The 23,975-nt window shown below is 35.8% G+C and overlaps 1 protein-coding gene across 4 annotated transcripts in view; it reads right to left on the bottom strand.

Moving 5' to 3' along the window:
• LRFN5 (leucine rich repeat and fibronectin type III domain containing 5) overlaps positions 1 to 23,975 on the bottom strand; it is a 321,982-nt gene that overhangs the window by 116,367 nt on the left and 181,640 nt on the right. The gene's annotated exons all lie outside the window — the stretch shown is intronic.

The raw sequence follows: 23,975 nt of genomic DNA, 5'->3' as shown, positions 1-23,975 counted from the left end.
ATCCTGATTTTTTGTTAGCTTTAGAGCTAATGTCAGTTTCTGTCCAGAATACTATAAGGTAATTGAAAATTAGAAAATAAATCAAGAGAATAAGTCACTCATGCGTTGAACAATATGTTTTGAGAACTTGCTATGTCCCAGACACTGTTCTATGCTTATCACTATAAAAATGACAGCATAAAACAATGACATAATTAAAAGTGTATGTATGCACCTAAATCTTCTATTCAATGAGTTGAAACATCTTTTTTGATTATATTATAATGTCATTTAAAAAAATAATATAAAGAAAATTTTAAAATTGTATAACAGTTCAAAGTTTCAACAGTTCAAACATTTGTCAAAAGTAAATGAAAAATACTGACATGTATGATTGGTTCTTGTGATAATTCATCTATTCTATAGTTTACTAGTCTAATAACCTAAATTTTACCTACAAAGAATGGTGTGCTATTTGGAAATCACTCATTTGTTTCTAGGGCTTCCCTTGTGGCTCAGATGGCAAAGAATCTTGCTCACAATGTGTGGGACCTGGGTTCCATCCCTGTGTCGGGAAGATCCCTTTGAGAAGAGAATGGCAACCCACTCCAGTATTCTTGTCTGGAGAATTCCATGGACAGAGGATCCTGACAGGCTACAATCCATGGAACTGCATAGAGTTGGACACAACTGAGCAACTAACATGTCAGTTTCTATTACTGTCTTTGTTGTTGTTGTTGTTTATTTCTTTGGTTGTTATCTGGGAAGGCATAAATTAAAAACTTCACTTTGTCTTCATAGCAACACTGAGGCACACTTGTATTATTAAATAGGACATGAGATAGTCCTGAAAGATGTATGTTCTATATCCAGAAGAACATAAATAGGAAAGGATTATGCCCTCCAAAAGTCAAATGGTGTTAACATTTGTCTGTAATGACATCCAATTCTCTTTCATTTTCTGTCTCCATCTCAGTGCCAAATATTTTACTACCCTTCTCAGACACCGTCTTCCCACTTCACATATTGGATTAACAACTCAAATAATGAATAAATTATGTATTTTGGAGCCTAAGGTTATACGCAAGAGAGAAACAAAAACATCACTCCTTCTGATATCATCTTCATTATGACATTAGCCTGAATCTGTCCTAACTTGAAGCAAATAATACCATTTTGCAACGAGAATTTAAGGACCTGACAACTCAAGGTTAAGACAATGTTGTCTTAGCCTATTAAATTATACTGTAGGTAAGGCTGACTACTAGCAATTTAATAACATAGCTGCGAGGTAACAACAAAGGGGTGGAATGATGCCTAAAATCAGTCCCCAAAGATTCCCAGCTTAAAGACCATTTCATCTCATTTTTCCACCACAAGACTCTCAATATTTCCACATTTTAGGAATTTAGAACCCATTCTCACTCTGCTGCTTCACTGTCAGTGAGGCCGCTCCCAGTTCCTTCTTTTCACCATTGTTCATGGCAGTCATAATCTCTGGGGGATGTCAAGGACCTGGCAAGTCAGACACTCCTCCTCCCCCAACTCTTTGGAAAATGCTGAGTCCCACCTGCAGAGTTTAGCTCATTCTCCGATTCTCAGCAGAGCAATTTATGCAGTCTTTACCCATCATTCAAAGTTGGCATCATGAGATAAAACCTACTTACCATCTCCAACACACTCTATGTTGCTTCAAGTGCTCCAATATCTAGGATGATGAGCACATGCTGTGAGTTTTAAGCTCCTCAAGGACCCATCACATAGAGAAGAAAACAGGTGTGGGAGAAAACCATAAAAATGGAAGTGCACTGATAGAGCACAGAAAAATCTTAACTCTGGAGTGACTGTCAATATTAAGGGAAAAGAACACTTTGAGTGCAAGAACAAGGGCTCTTGTGTTTTTAAGATGTGGAGCTTGCTTCCTTGTAGGTGGGTGTGATGACTGGAAATTCAGTATTATTAATGTTTATTAATTTCAGAATGAAAGATTACAAAAAAGACAAAAATGTATATGTGGGATTTTAATTGTCAATATTTGTATCTTTATCATTAAATCAGGTGCCTATATTAAGAGCTTTATAAACATACATGTACTTAATCCTCAGGGTAATTTTTTAAGGAAAAAATGCTGTTCTATTTTTCATATTGAGTGGTTGAACACTTTTCTGCAAATCACATAGCACTTATAGCTAAACAGTAGAGAAGAAAACTAAATTGTATTAGGTGCCAAAGTCAGTGTTTTTCATATTTCATCACCAGTCTTACTACAAGTATGTTATTTAACACTCATATCTAATAGATACTGCTAGATACAGTAAGATAATGTCATTATATATCAATACAAAAGTGCCACATTAACTTCACTGTAGTTTATTACAAAGTTTAAATACTATATATGAACATATAGTCTTTCTATTTGATTCATAATTCATAAATTTCAGTGCTTGAATTTTACCTCTTTTTTCATGGTCTCCTTATTTAGAACTAACATTTTTAAAAGAAGAAACCTGCCTCTTTTTTTACAGCATTTTGGGAGTACCTTTGATTTTTCTGTGTGTGAGCATGCTAAGTCACTTTCCATCATGTCTGACTCTTTGCAACCTCATGAACTGAAGTCCACCAGGCTCCTCTGTCCATGGGATTCTCCAAGCAAGAATGTTGGAGTGGTTTGCCATGCCCTCCTCCAGGGATCTCCCTGCGTCTCTTATGTCTGCTGCATTGGCAGGCAGGTTCTTTATCTCTAGTACCACCTGGGAAGCCCGATTTTTCCACAATTTTCTCCAAATTGACACTGTTGTCCTTTCTTTAGGGAACTCTTTGATGAACTGGGAGGAACATAGCATTTAAATTTCTATTCCATTTTTATTGTATACATGTTTCTCTACTTTGCATTCCTGTATTTAGAAATTCAAAGATGTTACTCCATTTGTTAATTTATTTTTGACTTTTGTTTGCATCTGATGTTTATATAGAGTGCAATTAAACTCACACAAATGAGGGTAGTGATGTTATTTGTTTTGTCTATATTTCTAGTGTTTAAAAATGGGCTGAGCATATAAAATTTCCTAATACATTTTCGTTTAATTATTGAATTTATTTGTTCAATTATTAAGAAATATTTATATTGAGAAGTCATGAGCAGAATATACCATTTCTTTACAAGCAAATATAAAACTAGATAACTTCCATATGGTTGCAGAGTCCTCACTTCTCCCAATCTTAGTTTATTTTTACTTGAGGGAGTCTAGTATTATGCAGCTAAGATACTAAATTATTAATTACTTTTAATTTAAAGGCACTTGCTGCGGATGTTTTGTTCCTAGCTGTGAAGAGTATTCTGGGAAACAACATTAACCACACATAAATCCTGCCCTCTAAGACCCTCCAATTTCGTGGCAGCTGAGTAGGGGAGAAATGGAAGGATACAGACAAATAATTATAGGATGTGACATGACTTCAAATGAGCCACATGTCACACTATGAAAGTGTAAGATTTTGGAAATATTCTTTAGAAACTGTAGCTGGATACAATAATAACTGATATCACAGGGGTGCCAGTAGTATTACATGAAATTTGCTATTAGTATTTGTTCAAAATCTAATAAATAATTAAAAATGAATACCTGCTTTATTTCTTTCCTTTCCTTCCCATTGACTCTAACTTACAGCCTGATATTCTCATTTCTATACAATCATATCTTTACAAAAAAGAATGTTGAGACCACAAACACCACCCATCACTTAAAAACTGTAAAACAACAATGGTAGAAACAGCAGCCAGAGCCAACCTTTCCCAGTTTCTATTTCCAGCAGACAGACAAACAGAACCCATAGGCATTTATCTCCTTACCTACCTTATCGTAAAATTGGTAGTGAATTCATCTAGAAAGAAATCTATCCACAGTGATGAGGAAAATATGTTTGGAGCCATCAGCAGAATACATATTTTAGCAAACAGAAAATAAAACTGGATGAAGGAGATTTAATGTCTATGACCCAAGGAAGCCGAAGATACAGAAGAGAAGGGTTATAAAACCTAGGATGAAAGCAAGAAATACTTTCAGAACTTCGGAAAAATAAGTTGTTAAGTATGATGGAAAAGAGCAGTGAGATATGCAGTAGAAACAAGAACATTTATTGTAATGTTTTGTTTCACAAATGTGATCCTCCTATCCTACCACACACACACACACACACACATACACTCGCAATACATAATGCCTGGCAGCAATTCAGCCTACAACTCCCCAGGCATAATACTTAAAGGGGATTTATTACAAAATAATAAACTCTCTTGGAAGAATTTCAATAGTTTTTTGGTTATTTGTACTCCATAGAAAAGATCGTCATACTCTGACAGCTAGTGGCCCTTTGACTCAGGTCAGCAGCCAGAAGCCTCCTCTCACCCTCCAGCCAAGTGCACGAGTCAAAAAGCCTGGATCAGGCCCAGGGCTCTTATGTGGGTTTTACACTTCATTTTAAAATTTGAAAATACAACTAAGTTTCCTAGATCATCTAAAGAGAAATCAGAGACCAAGTAAAAATAAACACCAAAAATGGAACAAATGATAACCACAATGAAAAAAGGCCATGTATCACAAAACTTCAAATAGGGGCCTCAAAGAGATTAAAATAGATATTATGTGGAAAAAATTAATATGATACTATAATGAATGAACAGTAAGAGACAACAATGAGCATATATAACATGTTCAGATAAAATAAAATCAACCTGATTATGTGATAAAGTCAACTGATCCAAATTTTAGAACAAAATAAATAAAACAGATAATACAATAAATGTAAGAGACACAAAAGATTAATGCAAAATTTTAACTTTAGCAAGACAAAGTTTATGAAAGAAAAAAAAAGCAAATAAAATCATTAAAACACAATATAAGTGATTTCCTGTTCCTTAAGATTACATTTCTAAGGGAAAGAACCTAAAAAAAGAAAAAAAAATTAAAGAACCTGCTGAATGTCCAACATAATGCATGTAAAAAGATATATTCTTTGACTTGATCATTAGGAAACTGCGAGTCTCTCTCTCCCACTGCATGATCAGCTAACTGTAAGAGCAGGAAGTAAGCCTACCTAGATCATTGCCCTGTCTTGAGTGCATAAGATGGAATTTAGTCAGCAGTACGTACTGGATGAATAAATAAATTAAACAGTTCTTAAAACTTCTAGAAAGGGAAAATGACTTGTCACATGGGTATTGGACTGTAATCAGCATCACTGGTGCTAGCAAGAAATGGGACAGCTGGCATTCAAGCCAAACTACAAATTAATTAAGTATTCTCAGGCATGGAATAACTTACTAAGACTTCCTTTCTAAAATCTTTCTCAAGAAATATTTGAAAACTGCTGCAATAAAGAGAGTGAATAAGCAAAGAAAGAGAAAAACTTATTATGGTCCAAGAAACAAACTGATCCATTCTTGTTCCAACTAGGTGAGTTGTTAAAAGAGGTTCCAGTGTAGTAACTTAAAGCAGGTCTACAGACAAAGTCCTGTCTAAGAGAAAATCATCTGTGAAAAAATCCTGATGATCATAAACAACTTAAAGATGTGTAGATCCAAAGAATGGGAAAAAATGAAATGCAATGAAATGAACAGGAAAATCAAAAGGTTTTAAAAAGACAGGAAATGCAAACAGTTTAAAACTAACAAGCAATATGTATATAGTACATCAAATAAAGTATATAATCTCTTGTAAAATATTTTTAAAAATAAAGAGTCTGAGTGGGACAAACGGATGTCCCTGGGAAATTAATTTTCTTAAGATAGACAAAAAAAAGTTTGCATGATTTTTATATTGCCACTTAAGTTTGCAAAGTCCAAAAATTTCCTTTGGAGGGAAATTTAACAAATTATAAAAAGAGAAGAATAAATAAAATAGTCTCATCTACATAACAAACATTTTTCAAAAGAAGAGTAAAGGTAGAGCACATTTCCAGTAAAATATTAAGAAATATCATCAAAGCTATACATATTTAAAGTAGAATGATGGTATCAGAGGATTCAACAAGTTAGTGAAAGTATATTCCAATGATCAATATGGGTCAAATACTTAATTGTAAGGTCGGACACTATAAAACTCTTGGAGGAAAACACAGGCACAACACTCTTTGATATAAATTTCAGCAATATCTCTTTTGATCCATTACCTAGAGTAATGCAAATAAAAATAGACAAACAGGACATACTTAAACTTAAAAGCTTTTGTACAACAATAGAAAGCCTAAACAAAATGAAAAGATAGCCCAGAGAACAAAAGAAAATATTGACAAATGAAGCAACCCACAAGGGATTAATCTCCAAACTATACAAACAGCTCATGCATTTCTATTTCAAAAAGAAAAAAAAAATCAAAAAGTGGGCAGAAGATCTAAATAGATACTTCTCCAAAGAAGACATACAGATGGCCAAAAAACACATGAAAGGATGCTCAACATCATTATTTATAGAAGTGCAAATCAAAACTATAATGAGATATCAACTCACCTCAGAATGGCCATCATCAAAAATCTACAAACAGTAAATACTGAAGAGAGTGTGAACAAAAAAGGAACCCTGATACACTATTGGTGGGAATGTAAATTGGTATAACCACCATGGAGAGCATATGGAGATTCATTAAAAAACTATAAATAGCAATCCCACTCCTGGGCATATATTTGAAGAAAGTGAAAGTGTTAGTCACTCAGTCGTGTTTGACTCTTTGCTACTCCATGGATTGTAGCCTGCCAGGCTCTTCTGTCCATGGAATTCTCCAGGCAAGAATACTGGAGTGGGTAGCCATTCCCATACCTAGGGCATCTTCCCTACCCAGGGATTGAATCCAGGTCTCCTAAATTGCAGGCAGATTCGTAACCAACTCTGCCCATAATTCAAAAATATATGCACTTCAATGCTTATTACAACACTGTTTACAATAGCCAAGACACAGAAGCAACCTAAGTATAAGAATCCATTGAAAAAGAACTGGATAAAGAAGATGTAATACATATATATATATCTGTGTGTGTATGAGCTTGCACACATGCACAACACACACACACACACGACTGAATATTACTCAGCCATCAAAAAGAATGAGGTAATGCCATTTGTAGTGACATAGACAGGCCTATAGATCATCATAATAAATGAAGTATGTTAGATAGAAAAAGACAAATATGTGATATCACTCATGAAATCTAATTTCAAAAAAATGATACAAAAAGGCTTCTTTGTAAAACAGAAACAGATTCACAGGTTTGAAAATCAGACTTATAGTTACCAAATGGGAAATATGGGGTAGAAGATAAATTACGAATTTGGAATTAACATACAAACACTATTACATATATAAAAGATAAAGAACAAGGACCTACTTTATAGCACAAGGAACTGTACTCAATATTCTGTAATAACCTAGAATCTGAAAAAGAAAGAATGTATGTAAGTGCATAACTGAATCACTTTGTCTATACACCAGACACTAACACAACATTGTATATCAACTATATTCCAATTAAAAAAAAAAAACCCTAATTTTAAAAAATGGAACATTTCATCCAAAGATGGGCTCAATAAAGGACAGAAACAGTATGGACCTAACAGAAGCATGAGATTTTAAGAAGAGATGGAAAGAATACACAGAAGACCTATACAAAAAAGATCTTCATGACCCAGATAATCATGATGGTATGATCACTCACCTAGAGCCAGACATCCTGGAATGCAAAGTCAAGTGGGCTTTAGCCTAGGGTTAGGGTTAGGGTTTATGAAGCATCAATATGAACAAAGTTAGTAGAAGTGATGGAATTCCAGTTGAGCTATTTCAAATCTTGATAGATGATGGTGTGAAAGTGCTGCATTCAGTATGTCAGCTAATTTGGAAAACTCACCAGTGGCCACAGGACTGGAAAATGTCAGTTTTCATTCCAATCCCAAAGAAAGGCAATGCCAAAGAATGCTCAAACTACCGCACAATTGCACTCATCTCACACGCTAGTAAAGTCATCCTCAAAATTCTCCAAGCCAGGTTTCAGCTATATGTGAACTGTGAATGTCCAGATGTTCAAGCTGGTTTTAGAAAAGGCAGAGGAACCAGAGATCAAATTGCCAACATCTGCTGGATCATGGAAAAAGCAAGAGAGTTCCAGAAAAACATCTATTTCTGCTTTATTGACTATGCCAAAGCCTTTGACTGTGTGGATCACAAGAAACTGTGGAAAATTCTGAAAGAGATGAGAATACCAGACCACCTGACCTACCTCCTGGGAAATCTGTATGCAGGTCAGGAAGCAACAGTTAGAACTGGACATGGAACAATAGACTGGTTCCAAATAAGGAAAGGAGTATCTCAAGGCTGTATGTTGTCACCCTGCTTATTTAATTTATTTGCAAAATACATCATGAGAAATGCTGGGCTGGATGAAGCACAAGCTGGAATCAAGACTGCCAGGAGAAATATCAATAACCTCAGATATGCAGATGTCACCACCCTTATGGCAGAAAGTGAAGAACTAAAAAGCCTCTTGATGAAAGTGAAAGAGGAGAGTGAAAAAGTTGGCTTAAAACTCAACATTCAGAAAACTAGCATCATGGCATCTGGTCCCATCACTTCATGGCAAATAGATGGGGAAACAGTGAAAACAGTGACAGACTTTATTTTTGGGGGCTCCAAAATCACTGCAGATAGAGACTGCAGCCATGAAATTAAAAGATGCTTACGCCTTGGAAGAAAAGTTATGACCAACCTAGACAGCATATTAAAAAGCAGAGACATTACTTTGCCAACAAGGTCTGTCTAATCAAGGCTGTGGTTTTTCCAGTAGTCATGTATGGATGTGAGAGTTGGACTATAAAGAAAGCTGAGTGCCGAAGAATTGATGCTTTTGAACTGTGGTGTTGGAGAAGACTCTTGAGAGTCCTTTGGACTCCAAGGAGATCCAGTCAGTCCATCCTAAAGGAAATCAGTCCTGAATATTCATTCAGTGGAAGGACTGCTGCTGAAGCTGAAACTCCAATACTCTGGCCACCTGATGTGAAGAAGTGACTCATTTGAAAAGACCCTGATGCTGGGAAAGATTGAAGGGAGGAGGAGAAGGGGACGACTGAGGATGAGATGACTGGATGGCATCACCAACTCAATGGACATGAGTTTGAGTAAACTCTGGGAGTTGGCAATGGACAGGGAGGCCTGGTGTGCTGCAGTCCAAGGCGTCGCAAAGAGTCGGACACGACTGAGTGAGTGATCTTAACTGAACTGAATTTTTAACAAACATATTAAAATGATATTCAATACAAATGTCACTGAGAAAACTATTTAATACAAAAAAGTAGGCCACATTTACTCATTTAATAATCCATTTTACATTATTTTAAAACAATTTGGAAAATAATCATATTCCATGGCATTAATCAAAGATTTTCTTAAATGGTCAAATAAGTACATAATTTTAAGAAACATAAAAACGTGTAAGGAAATATAGTTGGCTAATCATCCTCATAGTGGACAAGAAATTTCTACACATAAGACATTAAAAATTACCAAAATATTTGATATATTTTATTTACTGTATATTTAAAATATGGTTGTTTAAAAACCACCAGAAAGCAGACTGGTAATGAAGTAGGAAAATATTTGCAATGAATATACAAATGAGGTTGTCTCTTAACAATCGATTTAAAGAAAATTCAAATTTTAAAATAGGGATACACACAGAAAAAAAATGAAAAAGTAGTAAGAAAGAACTATACCTGACAACTTTAATAATTAAGGGCATAGAAGAATACTAAGAAATTTATTATATATCAAGTTGAAAAATATCTGAAAGTGTTTGTTTAGTGAACATATTTAAACCATATATAAAACAGTCAGATGGGCACTCATGCTTCACTGTTCATGGGATTGTTATCTAGAGCAATGTGACGAAAAAGTGTCAGGTGAAATTCTATCATATGTATTTCTGAAAAATGAATATACTTTAATAGAGTAAAATTTTAAATGATTCCTAATTAGTATCTAATGAAGTATAGACACAGACCAAACTATTAGCAATATATTAAAATATAATTCACATAAAACTAAAAAATATATAACAAAGTTTAAAGTTTGTAAGGTATATATAGATACCAAACTATGATCCAATCTTTCTAAAATCCTAATTTTAAAGAATATTAAGTAGTGTAGAGTCAATGCTCATAACACATTGAGCTAGAATGAAGCTTTGAAACTTTATAAAATGTAATTTCAATTTATTTATTTATATAATATGTATACTACTACAAACATTCACATTCACTAAACTTATTAAAATATATAATTTTGGACAGCCAATGTAGCAACATTTTAACAGTTTTAATACCTGAATAATAGTTATGAATAATTTATATTTTCCTCATATTCTTGTGCATTTTGTACAATAATCACATATGGCTATTACAATCAGACAAAATTACATTTTTAGACATTTGAAACATTAGTCTTCTATTGAAATATCATAAGACAAACAAGGAGTATAAACACTTCGGTATTATTAAACCAAATATATACACAGGAAGAGGAAATGATCAGAGAGGCGGCATGTATGAAAGTATAGAGTGATGAGTAAAGTGAAAATCCTTGAATTCAGGGTCTCAAATTCCTTGAAAGCTCTAGATAATTATCATTATGTTCTTTTTGGCCAGGTCATGACTTGAATAAACTGTCATGTTAGAAATAAAACTCTGGCAATTAACATAAATTGTAAATCAACTATATCCCAATAAAATTTAAAAAAATAGAAAAGAAAATGCTGGCAACAACATCACAGGAGTAGATGGTAGAAACAAAGACCATTCAACATGTGGTCATATTTATAAATATAAGAAATGACAAGGCAGAGCCAAGGTAACAGAAGTGAGAATTGTGAGAATGAGTAAAATCAACAAAGTTGGACAAATTAGTTACAGAAGTGGATGATAAGAGGAGTCTCTAGTAACTCTATTTCTGGCTGTGGCAAAGGAATGTAAAGGCAGAATATATCCCATATGAATTCAGTTACAGATATACTGAACCAGGAGGGGAATTGGGCTATTCAAGTGGAAATGCCCCAAAAAACAATATCCAGGATATAAATTTATCAAAAATTTCTGGCTAGAAAACAACTAGTTATCAATCTTCTTGTGCTTAATCCACATTCCTCCTTGGTAGGATCATCCTTGGGCAGTATGATCAACTAGTTCTAATCCGATTCTTAAAAGTAGGATAACTGTATATTAACAGCTGAGTCCAGGTGAGTCCAAGCTGATGCCCATTGCCTCGACATACTGTCTAGATTAACATTTGTCCAGCTAAAAGTGTCCCCATTTTGGACAACTGTAACATCACCCTACTAGAAGCCAGCAATCTTGCTTCAGAGTACTTAATGCTAATAAATATATAGGTCTTTTGAATGAAGATTCAAGCATTCAAGACAACAAAAAATATACCGTGATGTGGGCAAATAAGTCTGTTTTAGCAAAATCATATTTCAAAGTTTACAATATTATGAATGTTTCTGGGAGGGAAGCTATTAATATTTGAAGAATATGTTCATTATCATGTATGGCATTTTTGCATATCCCAGTGCATAGAGAGTATTCTGATTCATTTCAAACCTGTGCACTTGAATTTACAATTTCAGAGAGTGTTTATGTTTATCATATGTGATGCAAACAGATAATCTATTGTTCTAGCATAATGAATAACCAAAATTAAGAGAACTGAACTTCTTTTAATGATGTCTTAGATTCTAAGACTCATCAGGAATCATTTTTTAGTCGATAAGTGATAGTCAGAAGGCTTACCTAGCATAAATTGTTGGGATAGCTTCACCTTTGAATAAAGGATGGCACACAGATAACTCATATCTTTCAGCAATATGACTGGCAATTGAGATGAAATTAACCTCTTAATGGAAACACAGTACTACCAAAGGCACTTTTATAAGCAATAAACCCAAGATAGACATTCAATGACACAGTTAACAGCAAGTGTTTTTAAAATGAGAAGACTGTGGGAAAAGCTACCAATCTAAGTATTAATTAATACTGAAATTTTTAGTTCTCATATCAGATCTGAGTAAATATTGGGGGCAAAAGTAAATTAAATAAACATTAATCTAACATGACAATACATAATATGGAAAAAGTTTAATCACTATTACCAATGATGACCTATTGATCTCAGTTTACTGTTGAATATGAGTGGTCACACCTTAGAACTAAGTGCAACCACAGGTTGGCAGAGAACTGCATCTGAACTCTTCTCTAGCTGTGGACTGATCATCTGCATTTCTAGAAATGATGTATGACAGATCTGTTATTACCTTACATCCAAATTACTGAGGTATTTTATATACAGTGGTCTAAGCATTTAAACTATAATTTTGATAAAGTTAGAATGATTTCCAAAAGACATTTTAAAAAAAAGAGGTATCAAATGTTCCCTTTAAGGCAAAAACACAGATAATGAATTGGCTCATAATGCAACATGAAAACTGGCAGTGCATAGAAAATTCAGGCTTTGCTTTCTGAAACTTTCTGGAATTTGTTTTCTCCAGTATTTTCCATCCCTGGTTGTTTGAATCCATGGATGCAGAAACTGTGGATATGGAGGGGTGATGGTGTGTATATATATATATATATATATATAGAGAGAGAGAGAGAGAGAGAGAGAGAGAGAGAGAGAGTCTGTTTGTTTGCTATGAATAGATTTAAAATGTGTTAGCCTTGTAGACAAATTGAAACTTTTAACATAATGAGCCAATTCATTATCTTTCTGGTGCCTCTTCATATAAAGTCACTAATCCTACCATGAGAGCCTATCCACAGAACCTAATCTAACTCTAATTACTTCCCAAAGGTTTCCAAGATAAATACATCAAATTAGGGGTCAGGGCTTCAACATATGAATTTGGTGGGGGCATAAACATTCAGTCCATAACATTTACTTAGTTGCATCATAAAAATCTGATATGAAACAGACAGAAGAACATCTAAACAGCAGAAACTAACAACACATTATATTCCTTCAAATAAAAGGAACAATGAAAGCTAGAAAACAAGTAAATGAAATATCCACAAGCCTATAAACTAAACCCAGTAAATTTTACTACAAAAATTAAGGTAAAAATAGAGCTTGTTGCTTCCAGTCATGATGAAGTAAACAGGACTGATATACTCCGCCACCTTTTTAACAAGTAGAGAAAATTCAGAAAAATACAACATTTTTTTGTAGATTGGACAACAGGTAACATAGAAATATAACTCTTGAAAGAAAAATAACACTAAAGTGATCCCTAAAATTACCTCAACTGTCTGCTTGGATGCAGTTTCTAGGTTGTAATACAGGCAGGAGTGGCCCAAACAGTCTTGCTGAGAGTGTGGAAAGAGATCAGAGTTCAGTGAGGTCAAGGACCCAAAATATATATGCAGATATCAGAGAAGAGGGAGATACATACAGAAAGCTGCAGAGAGCTCCATAGAGATGATCTAGAATACACCAACCAAAAAATATAAAATCGTGTCTGGCATCCAGTTAAAAGTTACTAGGAGAAGGCAATGGCACCCCACTCCAGTACTCTTGCCTGGAGGATCCCATGGGCTGAGGAGCCTGGTAGGCTGCAGTCCATGGGGTTGCGAAGAGTCTGACACAACTGAGTGACTTCACTTTCACTTTTCACTTTCCTGCATTGGAGAAGGAAATGGCAACCCACTCCAGTGTTCTTGCCTAGAGAATCCCAGGGACGGGGGAGCCTGGTGGGCTGCCGTCTATGGGGTCGCAGAGAGTCGGACACGACTGAAGCGACTTAGCAGCAGTAGCAGCAGCAGCAGGAATGTTAAAGCACCAAGAAAAGATGACCCCAAACAAAGAAAGTTCAATCAACGGAAAAAGATGCAGAAAAGAAAGCAATGATAAAAACAACAGACATTGATGTTAAAACAACTATAATAAAAATGCTTCATATGCTCAAGAAGTTAGAGGAAAACATGACCAAGAAGAGGAGAAAAAGGAAGATATACAAGGAAACCGCAGGAAACCTTTAGAGATGAAAAACGTAACGTCAAAAATTAAAATACAGAAGATGATATTTATAGCAGAGTAAACACTGCAGAATAATTTTTTAGTGTATGTAAAAGCACAGCATTTTAAAACTAGCAAAAATGAAGCACAGAAAGAAAAATGCTAGGGACAGCAACAATGAGACAAACAAAAACAAGAAGAAAAAATATGCACAGAGTATCAGTGACCTGTGAAACTATCAAACATTCCAACATATGTATACTTGGAAAAGTTGTCAAGTGAGAAATAAATGTGAAGAAACTATGGCTAACTTATTTCCATAGATGACACAAAAATCACAAACTGACAGATGGAAGGTACTCAACAAACCCCAAGCAAAAGAAATCTAAAAAACCACAGTAAGACAAAATGGAATCAATTTTCAGCAAAAGAGTGATAAAGAGGAAATGCTCCAAAATGGCTATAGAAACATGCATATTACATATAGAAGAACACAGGCAAGAACAAGCATAAAAGATTCCAGAAGCTGTTAAAAAGATAAAGTGGAGTAACATCTTTCAAGTACTAAAATTTTTAAAACGCAAATTGAGTATGCAAAAATAACTTCAAAAAATAATAATCAAATGCTTTTAGAATAAACAAAAGCTGAGAAATTCATCACCTGCAGTCTTATACTAGTAGAAATGTTAAAGAAACTTATTTATATAAAAGGAAAATGGTACTACATTGAATGAATGTATATAAATGTAAATATGTGGGTAATGTAAAAGTACTTTTTGTCACTGTTTATCTCTATAACATATAAATAACCAACTAAGGTAAAAGTAATAACCATGCGCTGTAAAGTTTATAACATCAGTTCAGTTCAGTTAAGTCGCTCAGTCGTGTCTGACTCTTTGTGACCCCATGAATTGCAGCACGCCAGGCCTCCCTGTCCATCACCAACTCCCAGAGTTCACCCAAACTCATGTGCATCGAGTCAGTGATGCCAACCAGCCATCTCATCCTCTGTCATCCCCTTCTCCTCCTGCCCCCAATCCCTCCCAGCATCAGAGTTTTTCCAATGAGTCAACTCTTTGCATGAGGTGGCAAAAGTATTGGAGATTCAGCCTCAGCATCAGTCCTTCCAAAGAACACTGAGGACTGGTCTCCTTCAGAATGGACTGGTTGGATCTCTTTGCAGTGCAAGGGACTCTCAAGAGTCTTCTCCAACACCACAGTTCAAAAGCATCAATTCTATGGCACTCAGCTTTCTTCATAGTCCAACTCTCACATCCATACATGACCACTGGAAAAACCATAGCCTTGACTAGATGGACCTTTGTTGGCAAAGTAATGTCTCTGCTTTTTGATATGCTATCTAGGTTGGTCATAACTTTCCTTCCAAGAAGTAACCTTCCTTACTCCAAGGAGTAAGTGTCTCTTAATTTCATTGCTGCAATCACCATCTGCAGTGATTCTGGAGCCCCCAAAAATAAAGTCTGTCATGTTTCTCCATCTATTTCCCATGAAGTGATGGGACCGGATGCCATGATCTTCATTTTCTGAATGTTGAGCTTTAAGCCAACTTTTTTACTCTCCACTTTCACTTTCATCAAGAGGCTTTTTAGTTCCTCTTCACTTTCTGCCATAAGGGTGGTATCATCTGCATATCTGAGGTTATTGATATTTCTCTTGGCAATCTTGATTCCAGCTTGTGCTTCTTCCAGCCCAGCGTTTCTCATGATGTACTCTGCATAGAAGTTAAACAGGGTGACAATATACAGCTTGGACGTACTCCTTTACCTACAGGGAACCAGTCTGTTGTTCCATGTCCAGTTCTAACTGTTGCTTCCTGACCTGCATACAGTTTCTCAAGAGGCAGGTCAGGTGGTCTGGTACGACCATCTCTTTCAGAATTTTCCACAGTTTATTGTGATCCACACAGTCAAAGGCTTTGGCATAGTCAATAAAGCAGAAATAGGCGTTTTCTGGAATTCTCTGACTTTTTCAATGATCCATTGGATGTTGGCAATTTGATCTCTGGTTCCTCTGTCTTTTCTTTTTTTTTCCTAGTTCTTTGATTTTTTTTTTTAGGATTTTAATTTATTTTATTTTTAAACTTTACAATATTGTATTGGTTTTGCCAAATATCGAAATGAATCTGCCACAGGTATACATGTGTTCCCCATCCTGAACCCTCCTCCCTCCTCCCTCCCCATAACATCCCTCTGGGTCGTCCCAGTGCACCAGCCCCAAGCATCCAGTATCGTGCATGGAACCTGGACTGGCGACTCGTTTCATACATGATAGTATACATGTTTCAATGCCATTCTCCCAAATCTTCCCACCCTCTCCCTCTCCCACAGAGTCCATAAGACTGTTCTATACATCAGTGTCTCTTTTGCTGTTTCGTATATAGGGTTATTGTTACCATCTTTCTAAATTCCATATATATGTGTTAGTATACTGTATTGGTGTTTTTCTTTCTGGCTTACTTCACTCTGTATAATAGGCTCCAGTTTCATTCATCTCATTAGAACTGATTCAAATGTATTCTTTTTAATGGCTGAGTAATACTCCATTGTGTATATGTACCACCACTTTCTTATCCATTCATCTGCTGATGGACATCTAGGTTGCTTCCATGTCCTGGCTATTATAAACAGTGCTGCGATGAACACTGGGGTACATGTGTCTCTTTCAATTCTGGTTTCCTCAGTGTGTATGCCCAGCAGTGGGATTGCTGGATCATAAGGCAGTTCTCTCTTACACTGTTGGTGGGAATACAAACTAGTACAGCCACTATGGAGAACAGTGTGGAGATTCCTTAAAAAACTGGAAATAGAACTGCCTTTTCTAAAATATCTGGAAGTTCATGGTTCACATATTGCTGAAGCCTGGCTTGGAAAATTTTGAGCATTACTTTACTAGCATGTGAGATGAGTGCAATTGTGCGGTAGTTTGAGCATTCTTTGGCATTGCCTTTCTTTGGGATTGGAATGAAAACTGACCTTTTCCAGTCCTATGGCCACTGCTGAGTTTTCCAAATTTGGTGGCATATTGAGTGCAGTACTTTCACAGCATCATCTTTCAGGATTTGGAATAGCTCAACTGGAATTCCATCACGTCCATTAGCTTTGTTCGTAGTGATGCTTTCTAAGGCCCACTTGACTTCACATTCCAGGATGTCTGGCTCTAGGTCAGTGATCACACCATCGTGATTATCTGGGTCGTGAAATCTTTTTTGTACAGTTCTTTTGTGTATTCTTGCCACCTCTTAATATCTTCTGCTTCTGTTAGGTCCATACCATTTTTGTCCTTTATCGAGCCCATCTTTGCATGAAATGTTCCCTTGGTATTTCTAATTTTCTTGAAGAGATCTCTAGTCTTTCCCATTCTGTTGTTTTCCTCTATTTCTTTGCACTGATCGCTGAGGAAGACTTTCTTACCTCTCCTTGCTATTCTTTGGAACTCTGCATTCAGATGATTATATCTTTCCTTTTTTTCTTTGCTTTTCGCTTCTCTTCTTTTCACAGCTATTTATAAGGTCTCCTCAGGCAGCCATTTTGCTTTTTGCATTTCTTTTCCATGGGGATGGTCTTGATCCCTGTCTCCTGTACAATGTCACGAACCTCCGTCCATAGTTCATCACCATATGTAGTGGTAAAATATGAGAATGTCCCAAAAAATAGGAGTGAAAATACGGATTACAGCACTGCAAGATTCTTGTACTGTAAGTGATAAGGTATAATATCATTTAAAGGAAAATGCTGATCAGTTAAAGATGTATGTTTTATTAAAAACATTTGCACAGTAAAGGAAACTATAAACAAGGTGAAAAGACAACCCTCAGAATAGGAGAAAATAATAGTAAATGAAACAACTGGCAAGAGATTACTTTCCAAAATATAGAAGCAGCTCATACAAGTCAATACCAGAAAAACCAAAAACCCAATCAAAAAGTGGGAAAAAGATCTAAACAGTCATTTCTCCAAAGAAGACACACAAATGGCTAATAACCACATGAAAAGATGCTCAATATCAGTCATTATTAGAGAAATGCGAGTCAAAACTACAATTAGATATCACCTCACACTGGTCAGAATGGCCATTGTCAAAAAGTCTACAAATGATAAATGCTAGAGAGTGTGTGGAGAAAAGGGAACCCTCTTGCACTGTTGGTGGGAATGTAAATTGATACAGCCACTATTCAAAATAGTATGGAGATTCAAAAAAAAAAAAAAAGAATAAAACCACCATACGACCCAGAAATCCTACCACTCAGCATATACCCTGAGGAAACCAAAACTGAAAAAGACACATGCATCCCAATGTTCACTGCAGCACTATTTATAATAGCTAGAACATGAAAGTAACCTAGATGTCCACCGACAGATGAATGGCTATGGAAGCTGTGGTAATATACACAATGGAATATTACTCAGCCATAAAAGGAACACATTTGAGTCAGTTCTAATGATATGGATGAACCTAGAGCCTATTATTGGAGAAGGAAATGGCAACCCACTCCAGTGTTCTTGCCTGGAGAATCCCAGGGACGGGGGAGCCTGGTGGGCTGCTGTCTCTGGGGTCACACAGAGTCGGACACGACTGAAGTGACTTAGCAGCAGCAGCAGAGCCTATTATACAGAATGAAGTAAGTCAGAAAGGGAAAAACAAATACCGTATACCAATGCATGTACATGGAATTTAGAAAGATGGTACTGATGAAACTATTTGAAGAGTAGCAATGGAGACACAGACATACAGAACAGACTTGTGGACATGAGGTGAGGGGTGTTGGGGAAGAAGGAGATGGTGGGATGTACAGAAACAGTAACATGGAAACTTTTCTTACCATATGTAAAACAGATAGCCATTGGCAATTTGCTGTATGACTCAGGGAACTCAAACAGGGGCTCTGTAACAACCTAGACGGGTGGGATGGAGAAGAAGGAATACCTATGGCTAATTTATGTTGATGTTTGGCAGACACCAACACAATTCTGTAAAACAATTATCCTTCAATTAAAAAATAAATTAATTTAAAAAGGATGTATGTTTTAAACCCTAGAACCAACTCTGAAAAAAAATTAAAAAGTAGAACGATATAATTCAGTAGTCACTCCAATATGCTTCATATAGTAGAGTCTGCCTACAATATAGGAGACCCAGGTTCAATCCCTGGGGTGGAAGATCCCCTGGAGAAACATATGGCAACCCACTCCAGTATTCTTACCCAGAGAATCCCATGGACAGAGGAGTCTGGTGGGCTACAGTCCATGAGATTGCAAAGAATCAAACAATATGAAAAATAAAATGAGATCATTAGAATACTTAATTATTCTAAAAGAAGGAAGGGAGAGAGGTATAAAATGAAGCAAGGACATACGAGACAAATGGCAAAGAAGAAACAAAATGGAAAATTAAAACCCAACCACATCCATAATCACATGAGCAATAAATGATCTGAAAACAAATTAAAAGGTAGAAATTATCAAACTGACTATAAACAGGAGACTAAACAATACTTCACCTAAAACAAAGTCACTTCAAATTTGAAAAGGTAAATGGCAATATTACATGTCCTTCACGACAAGAGCTTACTCTGTAAAAGAAAAGATTTTAGCAAAGACGAGTCCTGTCTCTGGGCCTCTGGGAAGGGTTTCTTAAACACTTGAGCCCATCAAGGCTTTCTGACTCATTTATTAGTGGTGGCAGGGCATGGGATGGGGCTATGACCCATAGGAACACTTGTGAAAGTCAGCCAAGAGTCACAGCTCACAGGAAGACAGATTTAAGCATAAGATTATAGAATATTTCTCTTTCTTCACTTGCTAGCACAACAGAGGTCCAGTTTTTAAAAACCAGATTATGACTGAGGTAACTATAAGACACAGATTTTTTCTGATGAGGAGTACAAGAAGCCCAAAGTTATGAGAGGAGAAAAAAAGAGAAAAAGAATCCAAAAGAATCAAGCCTTTAGCAGCCATAGGTTCAGCAAATACTAGGCAAACTCACCTCTAGCCATATGAAAATGAATCCTCACATTAAAGGCTCACTTATTTCAGGCCCTATTATCTACTGCAAGATATCCAATGTTTAATAAAAACTCATGTGCTCAGTCACTTAGTAGGCTCCAACTCTCTGTGGTCCCATAGGCTATAGCTAACCAGGCTCCACTGTCCATGGATTTTCCAGGTAAGAATACTGAAGAGGGTTGCTATTTCATACTCCAGGAGATCTTCCTGACCCAAAGAGCAAACCCCTGTCTCTTGCATCTTCTGCATTGGCAGGTCAATTTTTCACCAGTGCCACCTGGGAAGCTCACTAGTGCCATCTGGGAAGCCCAATAAAATCTAAGGTACTACAAAAGATAAAAAAAAAACAAAAACACAGACTGAAGAAACAAAGCAGGCATCACAAGACTCAGATATAACTATGAATTGTAATTATCAGAGAAAGAATTTAAAATAACTATGTTGACCTAATCAAACTCATAAGTTTTTACACAGCAAAAGAAACCACAGCAAAGTGAAAAGAAAATCTAGGGCCTGGGAGAAAATATTCACAAATAATGTAACTGACAAGGGCTTAATTTCCAACATATACAAACAGCCCAACAATTCAATAACAACAACAACCAAAAAACCAAGCAACTTAATTGAAAAATGAACAGAAGACCTAAATAGACATTTGTCCAAAGAAGACATCCAGATAGCCAACATGAAAAGACTACATGAAAAGATGCTCATCATCATTATCAGAGAAATGGAAATTAAAACTATAATGAAGCATCATCAAACATCAGACAGAATGACCACTATTAAAAAGTCTACAAATAATAAATGCTGGAAAGAGTATGGAGAAAAGGGAACTCTACTATACTCATGATGGGAATGTGTGTGCATCATGGGAATGTAAATTGGTACAGTAACTATGGAAAACAGTATGGAGGTTCTGAAAAAAAACTAAAAATAAAACTAACATATAATCTAACCTATAAAACTAACATATAACATATAATCCAGCAATCCTACTCCTGGAATATACCCAGACTAATTCTAAAAGATACACGCACCTCTGTGTTCACAGCAGCACTATTTAGAGTAGTCAAAACATAGAAACAGACTAATGGAAAAAAACTAAAGAAGTCAGAGGAATGGATACATATATATATATATATATATCTATATACACACACATATACATATATACACGTACATATATATGTACACATACATACATACACACATATACACAATGGAATACAACTCAGTCATAAAAAAGGAATGAAATAATGTACTGCCATTTACAGCAACATGGATGGACCTCAGTCATATCATACGAAGTGAAGTAAGTCAGAAAGAGAAAGACCATTTTATATCATTTATATGTGGAGTCTAAAATACAACACAAATGAACCTATCTCCATATAAAACCGAAACAGACTTACAGACATAGAAAACAGATTTATGGTTGTCAGGAGAGGGGGCTTGGTGAGGGGAGGGTCGGGTGTTCGGGATTAGCAAATATATACTATTATATACAGGATGGATAAACCAGGTGCCACTTTACAGCACAGGGAACTCATACTCCGTAATGGAATAGAGTATGGAAAAGAATATATACAGGTACAACTGAGGCACTTTGCTGTATAGCAGAAGTTAAACACAACATTCTAAATTGACTATATTTCAGTAAAATTAAAAAAATAAAGTAACTATATTTAATGTGTTAACAGTTGCAAAGGAAAAGGTAGACAACATGCAGGAACATGTGCATATGAAAGTAGAGAGATGGTAACTGTAAGAATCAAAAGAAATGATAGAAATATAAAAAACACTGTAACAGAAACAAATGCCCTTAGCAGACTCCTGAGTAGACTGAATGCAATCAAGTTTTAATCAGTAAAAACTGAAGAATCAGTAATTTGAAGGTATGTCCATAGAAATTTCCTAGACTGAAACACAAATAAAAAAAGAATGAAAAAAAAATAAAGCAGAATATCCAAGAACTATGGGACAGTTTCAAAAGATCAAAAACACACAACTGTAAAATCAAAGGAGATGAAACAGATAATGGAGCACGAGAAATATGTAAAATAATCCTGGCCAAGACATTTATAAAATTAAAAACGAACACCAATTTACAGATCCAGCAAGCGAAGGAAATCCACACAGAACAAATACCAAAAAAATAAATATTCAGGCATATTGTATTCAAACTGCAGTACATCAAGTGTAAAGGGAAATTCTTGAAAGAAACCCAAGGGCAAAAGTCACCTTAATTAGAGATGATTAAGTCTAAGGACTGAATTGGGCTTCCCATCAGAAAAGATGTAACAAAAAGAAAGTGAATTAAAACGTATATAGTATTGGAAAAAAAAAAAAATATGATTTCCTATTCAGAAACATTTTCCTTCAAAAGTAAAGAAGAAAGAAATATTGTCTCAGACAAAATAAAAAGTGAGGGAATTCATCAGAAGCAGATGAAGAAATTTTAAAAGAAGTTCTTCAGGGAAAAATAAAGTGATATGTCAGACACTTAAATCAACATAAAGGTAAGAGAATCAGAGTAGGAAAAAAAAGAAGGTGAAATATTTTTCTTATTTTTAATCAATTTAAAAGATAATTTTAAATTATTATATTTATATTATAGATATTTTTAAATTATATATTTTAACATGATAAGAGTAATAATATTTTGCATGAATACAACATACATTTAAATGAAATGAATGGTAGTTCAGTTCAGTTGCTCAGCCCTGTCTGATTCTTTGGGATCCCACGGACTGCAGCACACCAGGCTTCCCTGTCCATCACCAAGCCCCGGAGCCTAATCAAATTCATGTCCATTGAGTCGGTAATGCTATCAAACCATCTCATCCTCTATTGTCCCCTTCTCCTTCCGTCTTCAGTCTTTCCCAGAATCAGGGTCTTTTCCAATAAGTCAGTTCTTCAAATTAGGTGGCCAAAGTATTGGGGTTTTATCTTAAGCATCAGTCGTTCCAATGAATATTCAGGTATGATTTCCTTTGGGATGGACTGACTGGATCTCCTTGCGATCCAAGGACTCAGGAGAGTCTTCTCCAACACCAGTCTTCTTCAAAAGCATCAATTCTTTGGTGCTCAGCTTTCTTTATAGTCCAACTCTCACATCTAAACATGTTACTGGAAAAACCATAGCTTTGGGAGATAGACCTTTGTTGGCAAAGTAAAGTCTCTACTTTTTAATATGCTATCTAGGTTGGTCATAGCTTTTCTTCTAAGGAGTAAGCGTCTTTTATTTTCATGGCTGCAGTCACCATCTGCAGTGATTTTGGAGCCCCCAAAAATAAAGTCTGTCACTGTTTTCACTGTTTCCCCATCTATTTGCCATGAAGTGATGGGGCCAGATGCCATGATCTTAGTTTCCTGAATGTTGAGCTTTAAGCTGACTTTTTCACTCTCCTCTATCACCTTCATCAGAAGGCTCTTTAGTTCCACTTCACTTTCTGCCATAAGCGTGGTGTCATCTGCATATCTGAGGTTATTGATATTTCTCCCGGCAATCTTGATTCCAGCTTGTGCTTCATCCAGCCCAGCATTTCTCATGAATATAATTTCTCCTTGCACATAAGTTAAATAAGCAGGATGACAAAATATAGCCTTGAAATATGCCTTTCCTGCTTTGGAACCAGTCTGTTATTCCATGTCCAATTCTAACCTTTGCTTCTTGACCTGCATACAGATTTCTCAGGAGGCAGGTCAGGTGGTCTGGTATTCCCATCTCTTTCAGAATTTTCCACAGTTTGTTGTGATCCATACAGTCGAAAACTTTGGCACAGTCAATAAAACAGAAATAGATATTTTTCTGGAACTCTCTTGCTTTTTCAGTGATCTCACGGATGTTGGCAATTTGATCTCTGGTTCCTCTGCCTTTTCTAAAACCAGCTTGAACATCTGGAAGTTGACAGTTCATGTACTGTTGAAG

Source organism: Bos indicus x Bos taurus, chromosome 21 (assembly GCF_003369695.1).
Source record: "Bos indicus x Bos taurus breed Angus x Brahman F1 hybrid chromosome 21, Bos_hybrid_MaternalHap_v2.0, whole genome shotgun sequence".
Taxonomy (NCBI): domain Eukaryota; kingdom Metazoa; phylum Chordata; class Mammalia; order Artiodactyla; family Bovidae; genus Bos; species Bos indicus x Bos taurus.
Note: the sequence above shows the minus strand (reverse complement) of the source record. Positions and strands in the feature narration are given on the sequence as shown.